Source organism: Aquarana catesbeiana, linkage group LG04, assembly GCF_042186555.1.
Source record: "Aquarana catesbeiana isolate 2022-GZ linkage group LG04, ASM4218655v1, whole genome shotgun sequence".
Classification (NCBI taxonomy): Eukaryota; Metazoa; Chordata; class Amphibia; order Anura; family Ranidae; genus Aquarana; species Aquarana catesbeiana.
Window position 1 is genome coordinate 195,123,978 of NC_133327.1, and position 12,315 is coordinate 195,136,292.

General features: G+C 41.3%; 1 long non-coding RNA gene across 1 annotated transcript; it reads right to left on the minus strand.

The window, feature by feature from the left end:
* Window positions 1-881: 881 nt before the first annotated feature.
* LOC141139696 (uncharacterized) lies at window positions 882-12,315 on the minus strand. The gene is made up of 6 exons (XR_012243788.1): window positions 12,187-12,315; window positions 8,475-8,554; window positions 3,080-3,230; window positions 2,185-2,294; window positions 1,334-1,422; window positions 882-990 (listed from the first exon to the last, which is right to left on the minus strand). It is a non-coding gene; the product is annotated as an uncharacterized lncRNA (long non-coding RNA).

The following is a 12,315-nucleotide window of genomic DNA, read 5'->3' on the forward strand; positions in this document are numbered from 1 at the left end:
CAGGATCCTGGTGACAAGGTAAGTAACCTGGACCAGGATTCTGCAATGCAATCCCGAGTGTGGCTCGGGGATGCCGCTAAGGGTACTGAAATTTAACCACAAGCCACACTCAGGATTACCGCCAGGGAGGTAAATGTTTATTTCTTTGTCATGAAGCGACCCCCCACTCATTCTGCACACCGGGTTTAGCATTCCGCCCCTCTCCTTTTTTCTTTTTGCCAAGATATATTTTGCAGCCTGCAACCCCGAATTTGACCACAAGGGTTTTTAGACAAGTTCTAATGGCTGTTCATGTATCCATGTGTGGTATTATGTATGACACCGTTTGATTGCATCTGTATCTTGACCATCCAACTGCCCCCCCCTTTCTTATAAGCATATATGTCATCATTACCGGGGGGGGGGGGGGGGGACGGACTACTCCTCCCGTTGGATGGCTCTCTATCTTTGGAACTCTGGCACCTTAGAAATTTTGTGTCATGTTAAATAGTACCAATGTTATTTTTTTTTTTTTAATTGTAATTTTGTTTTCATACCTTTTTTATGTTAATGTATATATTTTCTCCTGTATTGTTTTGTTCAAATTTAAATAAAAAACGATTATTAAAAAAAAAAAAAAAAAAAAAAAAAAAAAAAAAAAAAAGGCAATGGGGGTTGGTTTACTAAAACTTGAGAGTGCGAAATCTGATACAGCTCTGCACAGAAACCTTCATCAGCTTCCAGGTTTTTTGTCAAAGCTTTATTGAACAAGCTGACATTAGAAACTGATTGGCTACCATGCACAGCTACTGTACACCAGATTTTGCAGCCTTCAGTTTTAGCAAATCATCCCCAATGTCTACTCATACTGCCATGTCCCTGTATGCTGATAGCAACAGTATGTCCATGGGGGAATTCCATTACTTAGCCATTTATTTTTCTCCACCATAACTGGCTCCTGGATTCCAGGTGGAAAGTCAAGGACTCCATGTTCCACTTGGTTTATTTAAACTGGAAAGAGAAGGTAGAATCCATTTGTTGTTTTAATTCTCTCTATAGTCATGAAAATATGCAGAACCCTTTATAATGGCCACAGCAGGTATGTAGATCCAGGAACTCTAGTGCAGAGATATCAACAGAGAATCCCAAGAAATTTAGGAAATTGCCTGGTGGCTTACTTCTCCAGCATTTCCATTTGCAAGTGGGCTGAACCATTTTTGTATATTGTGGCAGTCTGTCAGTTAATTCATATATTATTGGTTTAAGAACCACATCTACATCCATACCATCTATGCATTTTACAGTGGTGTGTAAACGGTTACAATGCCTTATTGCAGATTTGATCAATTCTCACCTCGTGTAATTTCTCTTGCCTCTCTTCACAATGAGGAATCCCCCGAAGACTCGGGGGATATACCAGAAGCAAACATTTGTGTGCTCAGGCTGGAAAATATATAGAAATGTTATAGTTTTACACAAAGTAACATGAAAGTATGGTGTATTAGGGCTCATGCACATGGGCATATTCGCCCATGTAGCGTAAATAGACTGGAATATTTTGGTTTCTGGGAGCTAATGGTGCTGCGTACATTACCTATAAGCATGAATGTGTGAAGGCGGCCATATGCAAGTATAAGGCCCTACTCTTGCATGTGGCACATGCAAGCAGATGTAATGTCCCAATTGCAGGTAGTGTGTGATTGTGACATTGCCTGTGTGTGTGTGTAAGTCATTTTATGCAAGTAGTGATGCATAACTACATGCAGCCACCTTCACCCATTCATGCCTATGGTTGGCTCTACACAGCACAAGGAGCCCTCAAGCACTAAAATAAACCCATTTCTCTACACTATATGGGCAAATGCGTCCATGTACATGAGCCCCAAACAAATTTCTTTGGAGCCAAAACTATAAGCTTTTTTTTTAGTAGCCTTTGAATATAAATGTTAGTGTACATTCCAAAGTGTTAAAAATGTGTAGTGCTGATTTGATATCTTCAACATGCTGGTATTTTCTGTTGACTAATCCTAAGAGTTTTCTAGGATTAGGCAATTGGCCCTAATAGGACACTCATTGGATTGTTAGTTCTTTGGGAAATTGTAAGATATTGGGGAAACACTGTTTTAGCAGTATTGTTACATATTACACATTCAGATGTTTCTTGTATGTGATTGTTCCTATTTACTGGACTGTTGAGATACTGACCTCTCTCCTTTGAAGACCATCTCAAAGTCTTCTCAATTGCTGACCTTTTGGTACAAATATTCTGAGACCTCCAAACATTTGTTGATCTGTTGTTCAAACCCTTCAATGCCCTGTTTGAAAAAGAAAGGCATATCAAATCAATATCCTGTTTTTATTTGTCCTTAACTAAACATGCAGGAGCTGGTGGTTATGTAGCATTACTATTGTCATTATTATTATGATCATTCTAGACATGTTTCACATAGAGGATTATTGCCGTTAAGTTTCATTTCAAGCCTCGTTCACACATGCGTACCACAGTGTACACTTATGCAAGGACCGTGTTTGCCTGCATAGGGTTGTAAGCTGTGTTTAGGGCTATGCAGGTGTCAGGTTTGGAACAGGGGCTGTGTCTGTGCATCAGCTGTGTCCCAATTGACATGAATGAGACTGCCTGCATGGGGATGCCAGTGCTCTGTGACCAAGCCCCAGTGATAGGGTTTAGCATACTATGGGGTTGATTTACTGAAGGAAAATAAACTGCGAACTTTGCAAGTGGAGATGCACATAGTAAATGAGAGGAAGCTCTGCTGACTTTGATCATGCAATCATGTGCAAGCAAAAATGCTGTTTTTTTTTATTTGTCTTGCATGAGATTGGGTATTCTTTGCACAGTGAAGCTTTGCCTCATTTACTAATCTCTGGAGCAACTACACTTGCAAAGTGCACAGTCTATTTGCCTTTTGTATATCATCCCCTATGTATATGGACTTTTGTTTGCTGTATGAAGATTATGTGGCAAAAATAGGCAGAGTTTGTGTTTAGGACTTTATGAGTTTGCCATAAGAAGCGTTGTGCATGTTTTCTTCTTGGTGTCCTGTGTCCCAGCTAAACCCCTGAAAATCACTTTATATACCTTTGCTTTCCACATGAGCGGGAATTTAAATATATCTACATGGCGACCACATTGTATTGCTTTATCTCCTGTGTCATACGATATGTCGTACTGCTTGTTTTGTTGGAAGAGATATCCTGCGCACATCTGGATTGCATCCTTGAAGAATACCCTAGTAAATAAAATAAAAAATAGGAAGGACAATCGTTAGCATTATTAATATGACTCACATTGCAATCACGTTACTAATTAATTTTAGGTAAAGTCAGTTTGCTAAAGAATGAAAATTAAAGTGTAGCCAACTTTAATAACCACTAAAAGTGCTATAAATGTGTATTTTGTTATCAAAGTAAACAGAGATAACTGTATTGTATCCTTTTTATATTGTAACGCACTGCATACACTGTTGGGGCTATATAAATCCTGTATGATAATAATAATACTATGTTATATATAAGGTTGTTTTATGTATTTTAAGACTTCGGTAACACCACAGAGGTGCGGTCGATTGTGTGCATTCTTTTTTGCACATTGCTGTGTGTCGCATTTGGGGCAGACCATTTATCTCAAAGGGCTGCTCTGTGTGTGATAAATGCACAAAAAAGATCCCTGCACCACTTTAAAAATTTCACTGCGCCAAAGTGCATGGTACTGCGGTACCATATGTATTGGCATAAGTGAACAGGCACACATTAGTGAGATGTGTGTGGTACCATTCAGAACTCATGGCACTTTCATACATCTGTAAAACGGCAGCACATTTTGAGCACTGTGGGAAAGTGTGCGATTCTGCTTGTGTTCCGCAATGCAACAAGTGTGAACTTCCCTTAAGTAATTGTATTGTAACTGGGAAATGAGTGCTAGCAGGGTTGAAGGTTTTGCTCAGTGCACAGTGTGCCACATGTATGCAAAATTGGTGCAACAGCTCCAGGATGCATACCGCTGTGACAGATGTGAGCAGGTTGCCCTTCTGGAAGCTCGCATTAGAGATCTGGAGGAGCAAGTTGCAACACTGGGCAGAAAGGACAACCTTGAAGGGGGTCCTCTGCTCGCTGAGCAGGTGGTCAGTAGGGTTGATGTGGAGGGTGGAGGGGCAAGTCAGGATTATCAGATAGGAAGATGGGTTAATGTAGTTAGAGGGAGTGGAAGGGGCTCGCAGAATAGGAAGGCCAGTCCTGTGTTTGTGCATCAAAACAAATTTGCCAAGTTGGGTGAAGATGTGGAGGTGGCAAACACAGAGGTGGCAGCCCTAGATATCACTGCTACCCCTAACAGCCTGGAGAGCAGCCCATCTAGTAGAGGTGGTGAGGGGAGTGCAGGTAGGCCTAGACAGTTGGTGGTTATAGGGGATTCTATAATCAGAAGGACTGATAGAATAATTTGTCACCAGGATCACCTCAACCGAATGGTTTGCTGTCTCCCTGGTGCTAGGGTTCGGCATGTGGTGGACCGGGTGGATAAATTACTGGGAGGGGCTGGGCATGACCCAGCTGTCTTGGTCCACGTTGGAACCAATGACAGTATACATGGAAGGTGGAGGCTCCTTAAGAATCAATTTAAAGAACTAGGCTGCAAGTTGAAGGGAAGGACCTCCAAGGTGATATTCTCTGAAATATTGCCTGTGCCATGCGCAACACAGGAAAGGCAGTGGGTGATTAGAGAGCTGAATGCATGGCTCAAGACCTGGTGTAGGGAGGAGGGATTTGGGTTTCTAGAGCACTGGGCTGACTTTTCATTTGGGTGCAACCTATATGCTAAAGACGGTTTGCACTTGAATGGAAGGGGGTCTGCTGTGCTGGGGGAGAGGTTTATAGGAAGGCTGGAGGAGTATTTAAACTAGGATTGAGGGGGGAGGGTGAACTAGAATTACATCAAGAAGACAGGTCAGTTAGGGGTCAGACATTAATGGAGGGTGGAATGGGGACAGATGGGGGGAGGGTTATGGCAGGTGTCAAGAAATTTCCCATGTTGCAAACAGCCATTGGAAACTGTAGTGCCATTTGTACTACTAAATATATGAAAAACACCAGACCAAAATGTAATAATGCATTAAAGTGTTTGTTCACCAATGCCAGAAGTCTGCCAAGCAAAATAGGTGAGTTGGAAGCTCTGGTGCATGAAGTGAACTATGATGTAATCGGTATTGCTGAAACTTGGCTTCAATCCTCACATGACTGGGCTATTAATATTCCTGGCTATGCACTCTTTCGGAGAGACAGGGTAAAAAGGAAAGGTGGCGGGGTCTGTCTCTATGTGAGAAGTGATCTCAAAGCAAGTGTGAAAGAGGACCTGATTGATGGAGAGTGTGATGAGTCTGAAGCATTATGGGTGGAACTACATATAGATGGGCGTAGTTCAAAGTTAATCATTGGAGTTTGTTATAGACCACCCAATGTTAACGAGGAGGTGGAGACTCAGCTCCTTGCACAGATGGAAAGGGCTGCAAGGGCTGGGACAGTGATAATAATGGGAGATTTTAACTACCCAGAAATTGACTGGAGTAATGGCACTGCTGGGACAGTTAAAGGGCAAAAATTTATAAACCTAGTACAGGACAATTTTATGGTCCAGTTTATTGAGGCCCCAACTAGGAATGAAGCTCTGTTGGACCTGGTAATCTCAAACCATGCAGAGCTTATTACTAATGTGCAGATAAAGGAACACCTGGGTAGCAGTGACCATAACATGATTTCATTTGATGTTAGCTGTAAACAAGAAATACATAAGGGAAAGATAAAAACACTTAACTTCAAGAGAGCAAATTTTCCAAGGATGAGGGCTGCTCTCGAGGACTTAGACTGGGAGGGAATATTGGCAGCGATAAACACAGAACAGAAATGGGAATTCTTCAAAAAGACTGTTTGGGACCTCACTGCAAAGTATATTCCCATGGGCAATAAGTTTAAAAGGCTAAAAAGAAAACCTATGTGGCTCACGGTCAAAGTTAGAAAAGCTATAAACAATAAGAAAAGAGCTTTTAAAAAATATAAAAATGAAGGAACACTAGTGTCATTTAAATGCTACAAAGAATTTAACAGAATATGTAAAAAGGAAATCAAGGGTGCAAAAATTCAAAATGAACGACAGATCGCAAAAAATAGTAGGACAAACCCCAAAAAATTCTTCAAATATATTAATAGTAAAAAGGTCAGGTCTGAGCATGTAGGCCCTTTACAAAATAATCTAGAGTGGGTGACTGGGGACAAGGAGAAGGCTAATTTATTAAATACTTTCTTCAGCTCTGTGTATACAAAAGAGCATGGGGAAGTTCATGTCCATAATGGGGGTGGTATTGACACAGCCCCCAATGATCCACAATGGCTCAAAAGGGATATGGTCCAGAAATATTTAGACAGAATAAAGGTGGATAAAGCACCTGGACCTGATGGCATCCACCCACGGATCCTAAAAGAATTGAGCTCTGTAATTTCAAAGCCATTGTATCTAATTTTTAGGGACTCATTAATGACGGGAATAGTACCGCTGGATTGGCGCAGGGCGAACGTGGTGCCTATATTTAAAAAGGGATCAAAGTCTTTACCAAGTAACTATAGACCTGTTAGTTTAACTTCTATAGTCGGGAAGATACTGGAGCGTTTAATAAAAGACCACATAGACGAGTTCTTGCTGGAAAAAAACATTTTAAGCAACAGACAGCATGGGTTCATGAAAGACAGAAGTTGTCAGACAAACCTGATTTCTTTTTATGAAGAGGTAAGTAAAACCTTGGACAGAGGGGTGGCTGTGGACGTGGTTTATTTGGATTTTGCAAAAGCGTTTGATACAGTTCCGCACACACGGCTCATGTGTAAGTTAAAGTCTACAGGCTTGGAAATATCAGTTTGTAAATGGATAGAAAACTGGCTAAAAGACAGAATTCAGAGAGTAGTGGTTAATGATTCTTACTCTGAATGGTCTAAGGTTATCAGTGGTGTACCCCAAGGTTCAGTGCTGGGACCCTTACTCTTTAATATCTTTATAAATGATATTGGATCTGGGATCAAAAGTAACATTTCTGTCTTTGCAGATGACACCAAGCTATGCAGTGGAATAACGTCCTTACAGGATGTCTCCAATTTACAAGCTGACCTCAATGCTCTGTCTAATTGGGCGACTATGTGGCAGATGAGGTTTAATGTTGAGAAATGTAAAGTTATGCACTTGGGGGCTAAGAATATGCATGCATCATACATGCTAGGGGGAGTACAACTGGGGGAATCTGTAGTGGAGAAGGATCTGGGGGTTTTGGTAGATCATAAGCTCAATAATAGCATGCAATGCCAAGCTGCGGTTTCCAAAGCGAGCAAAGTTCTTTCTTGTATTAAGAGAGGTATGGACTCCAGAGAGAGAGATATCATTTTGCCCCTGTTCAAATCATTAGTAAGACCTCATCTGGAATATGCAGTTCAGTTTTGGACACCAGTTCTCAAAAAGGATATCAGGGAACTGGAGAAAGTGCAGAGAAGGGCAACCAAACTGATAAGAGGCATGGGGGAGCTCAGCTATGAGGAAAGATTAGAGGAACTGAATTTGTTCACTCTTGAGAAGAGGAGAATAAGGGGGGATATGATCAACATGTTTAAATATATAAGGGGTCCATATAGTGAACTTGGTGTTGAGTTATTCACTTTACGGTCAACACAGAGGACAAGGGGGCACTCTTTACGACTGGAGGAAAAGAGATTTCATCTCCAAATACGGAAAGGTTTCTTCACAGTAAGAGCTGTGAAAATGTGGAATAGACTCCCTCCAGAGGTGGTTCTGGCCAGATCAGTAGATTGCTTTAAGAAAGGCCTGGATACTTTCCTAAATGTACATAATATAACTGGGTACTGACATTTATAGGTAAAGTTGATCCAGGGAAAATCCGATTGCCTCTCTGGGATCAGGAAGGAATTTTTTCCCCTGCTGTAGCAAATTGGAGCATGCTCTGCTGGGGTTTTTTGCCTTCCTCTGGATCAACTGTGGGTATAGTATTGGGTATATTGGATTGTACCTTTTTTTTTTTTTTTTTTTTTTTTTTTTTATGGTTGGACTGGATGGACTTGTGTCTTTTTTCAACCTGACTAACTATGTGACTATGTAACAAAGCCTAAATCTTATAAACCAAAGTTTGTTGGCTTTTTTTGTTTTATTTAATTAATGAGTCTAACAAAACCATTAAATGTCAAACGTCTGAAATTGTCAACCCCAAATATTAGAGCCCTGTTCATTTTAAGTTTAAGAGTACTGTAATTGCTGATCAGTACCAATCAGAGCCTCAGATGTCACCTTAAGTCTGACAGTTGCTGGTCTGTCAACTGTGTTACCCAACACACTCTGGGGATTTCATAAAGAGAATCTATACCATTCTTTAGAATTTCACACACACGTTCTGTAATATCCAATGTTTCAAAGCAGCCTGACATAAAATTACCTGGCAAAGAGACTGCTGGGTTTAGACAAAGGCGAGGGAATTATTCATTTGTGGGGTTAATACGGGAACTGTGGGTAAACCTGAGGAGAAGAAAAACACACACAATGTTAGAGCTATACCATACATATTAGTATAGTGGATGGAGACTATTCTGAAATGCACAAGATCCTGTCACAAAAAATTAATAAAAAAAACATATATGGATTAGAAGCGATTACAAAATGGTTTTTTTTTTTTTTTTTTTGCTGTTCTGAAAACTTCAGATAGACTCATTTAAAGGAGTAGGTCATGACTAGCCCACATTTTCACATATCAATTGTTGAAGTATCTTTAAACATTGCTAACTAACTTCTGTAGTTAAAGCGGTGTTCCAGCTGTTTTTTTTTTGTTTTTTTTTAAAGTCAGCAACTACAAACACTGTAGCTGCTGACTTTTAATAAGGCCACTTACCTGTCCAGAGAGCCCGCGATGTCAGCCCCTGAGGCCGATCCGTCCATCGGATCGGGTGCCAGCGCCACCATTGAAACTAAGGGAAACCAGCAGTGGAGACTTGCGGCTTCACTGCCCGTTTCCTACTGCACATGCGCGAGTTGCGCGGTGCTTTGTAAATGGCCCCGTCGTCTTCTGGGACACACACAGGTGCCAGAAGACAACAGGGGAGCTCGCCGAAGAGGAGGAAGTGATGGAACAGCTCTGTGGACTAGGAAGAGGCAGATTAGGAAGACTGCCTAGCTACAGGGGTTTCTGGTAAGTAGAACATTTTTTTTTTCCTAATGTTTTTTAAATTTACCGTATATACTCGAGTATAAGCTGCGTTTTTCAGCACTTTTTTTGTGCTGAAAATGCCCTCCTCGGCTTATACTCGAGTCAGGTTATCTGCCGCCGTGTCAGTATTGATGCGGGGGAAGGAAAGCCATATTACGCCGTACAATGTCCCCTCCTATTCACAGCAGGGCTGGGTGTATATGAAGTCTACGCCGTCCAGCCTCCTCCTTGTCCATCCATTCCAACATGACAATGATCCAAAATACAAGGCCAAGTCGTCCTATCATTGGCTACAGCAGAATAAAGTGAAGGTTCTGGAGTGGCCATCTCAGTCTCCTGACCTCCTTATCATTGAGCCACTCTGGGGAGATCTCAAATGTGCAGTTCCTGCAAGACAGCCCAAGAATTTACAGGAACTGGAGGCTTTTTGCCAAGAGGAATTGGCAGCTTTACCATCTGAGAAGATAAAGAGCCTCATCCACAAATTACTTCAAGCTGTCATTGATGATAAAGGGGGCAATACACGGTATTAGGAACTGGGGTATGTAAACTTTTGATCAGGTCATTTGGGTAGTTTTTGTTGTGTTTATAATTTAAAAAGAGTAAACACAGGTGATTGATAATAAATGGCTTCAGCCAAACACTAACCATGAATGTGAAAGAAAAATGTTTGCGTTATCATTCATATTCCCTGAAAAATGGCCAAGAAATCATAAATTCTGCCAGGGTATGTAAACTTATGAGCACAACTGTACATTGCTTCTTCTCTTTTCTCATTTTCCCCCTTGCACAATAAAATTGGATAAGAAAGCTGTCAGACAACGCTGTTCAAATATGAGACACCATATGAACATTGTTCGTTTGATGCCTTTATACACGTTATACATTTGATCTATTCGTACTTTGTACATATGAAATTGTTAATTAAATTTATTGAACCAGAAAACCTTTACAACTAGAGCCGGCCATAGGCGTCCAAGATTCAAACCATGTATGGGCAGACAGGCTGATTGTACGCAAGTCGATCAACTTAGGTACAAACAGCATGCCGGATTTTTCATTCGATTGTTACAGCAGGTATAGCTGCTAGTAATAATCACTGTGTTCTCCCATCAGGGACGGCTTCCCGCACCCCCCTCGCAGGGAGAACACACTAGCTCCACAGGGGGGATTTCCCCATCAACACTGACTGTTGAGCGAATTTCTGGGGTTGGTGTCTGCGGCCTGGAGGTAGGGCTGGTTTCAACCTCGCCCACGTGTCCGTTTCTGCGCATTTTCCAACATCTCCAACCAGCGTCGGAGTGAGGGTTATATCCATCGCTCCTGACATTGCGCTAAATGTTATGTTCTTATATCAGTTATAAGTTGGAGGACAATAAAGTAAATAATAAATGCTCATTGTTTATGGATTGTGTATTATGTATATATTTTTGTTTTTTAGTTGTGCCAAACCACACATATCACCTGAACCCTTTGAAGAAATGCATCAATAAAGGCGATCTGTATGCATGTTTCTTCAGGTCAGTGGGGCAACTCCTCGGCACCTGTTGCCCTTTGTTGTAGTGTTTCCCTGGATCCTCTGGGCTACTAACATACCCTAAGGGGGATTTGTTATCTGAGGTGTTGCATCCATTCTTTACAGGCACATTTAGGAGACATCACCAATTTTGGGCTTCTTGACCATACAAGTCTACGCTTATTGGCGTCTGTTCCCTGATCTCTGGGGTTGGTGTCTGCAGCCTGGAAGTAGGGCTGGTTTCGACCTTGTCCACATGTCTGTTTATGTGATCTCTCCTGACATCGCTAAATGTTCTGTTCTTATATCAATTTTGTTCACACCCACACATATCCCCTGCACCCTTTGAAGAATCCAATAGAGGTGAAAAGCAACGGGCCGGGACGAGTTATTCCCTGCTGTAACCTATTTTGGATTTTCATATATATATATATATATATATATATATATATATATATATATATATATATATATATATATATATATATATATATATATATATATATATATATTACATGCGGGAAGGAAACTACTTCCAGGGGTGATTGTTATTGTTTCGCTAGTATGTGAAGGAACAATTACTGGCTTTTTAGGGGTTAGACCCCCCAATATGTCGTGTCTTTACCATTTGTGTAGTAAATACTTTTTTACCTTTACCCAGCTATTGACTTTCATTCTGAGGGGGGGTTTCAGTATCTCTAAAGTCCCATCCTGAATGGCATGTTTTGAATTTTTCTTTCCTGCAACCCGTAGTTGCAGGGGAAAAAAAAAAAAAAAAAAAAAAAAATCTATGGCCTGCCTAACAAACTTTAAATTCACATCTAGTGATACTTAAGAGCTCCAGTCTTTTTTTTTTTCTTCCTTTTTTAACCACTTACAGACCACCCAACGCATATATACTGTGGCGGAGCTGCTCTACTGCGCGAAACAATGTACCTGTACGTTGGTTTGTGCACTAGATACTGTGGGCACCTGCTGCACGGTGGGGGGAGAAAAAAACGTGAGTCTGGCGGACCCGATGGCTACCCAGCATGCACCTCCCGATCTTGCGCCTCTTCAGTGTGAAGAAAGCGAGGTGCACTCGGCACAGAGGATGCCCGTTAACTGCTACAATTGATGATACATATCCGCAGAACCAACGGGCGGGAGGATATGACGTACCTCGTCAGGTAATACTCAAGTTCAGCTCTTCAGGAAGCCTAAAAGGTATTTAAACATTGGGGGAACAAAAAAAATACCCAAACAATGATGGAATAGCGGTAAGCAATGCCTGGGGCCAAAGTGGAAAAACAGTGTGGAACTCCGCTTTAGGCTATTTTATGAAATCTAATAAAAAGTTAAATATGAACTTGATCAATCCACAACTATGAAATGGCCTGCTGTCCCTAAATAGTAACAGCAGGAAAAATCTGTATTTGGCACATTGCATACCTGAGGTAAGAGCACTAGTGGCTGCAGGTGAATTAGAGGAGAGGGACAGTCCAGAAAGACTTGCTTCTATTCCCGGAACCCCAACAGGTAGTGTAGCAGGAGAGTTCACAGAAGACAACTGGACCTGGA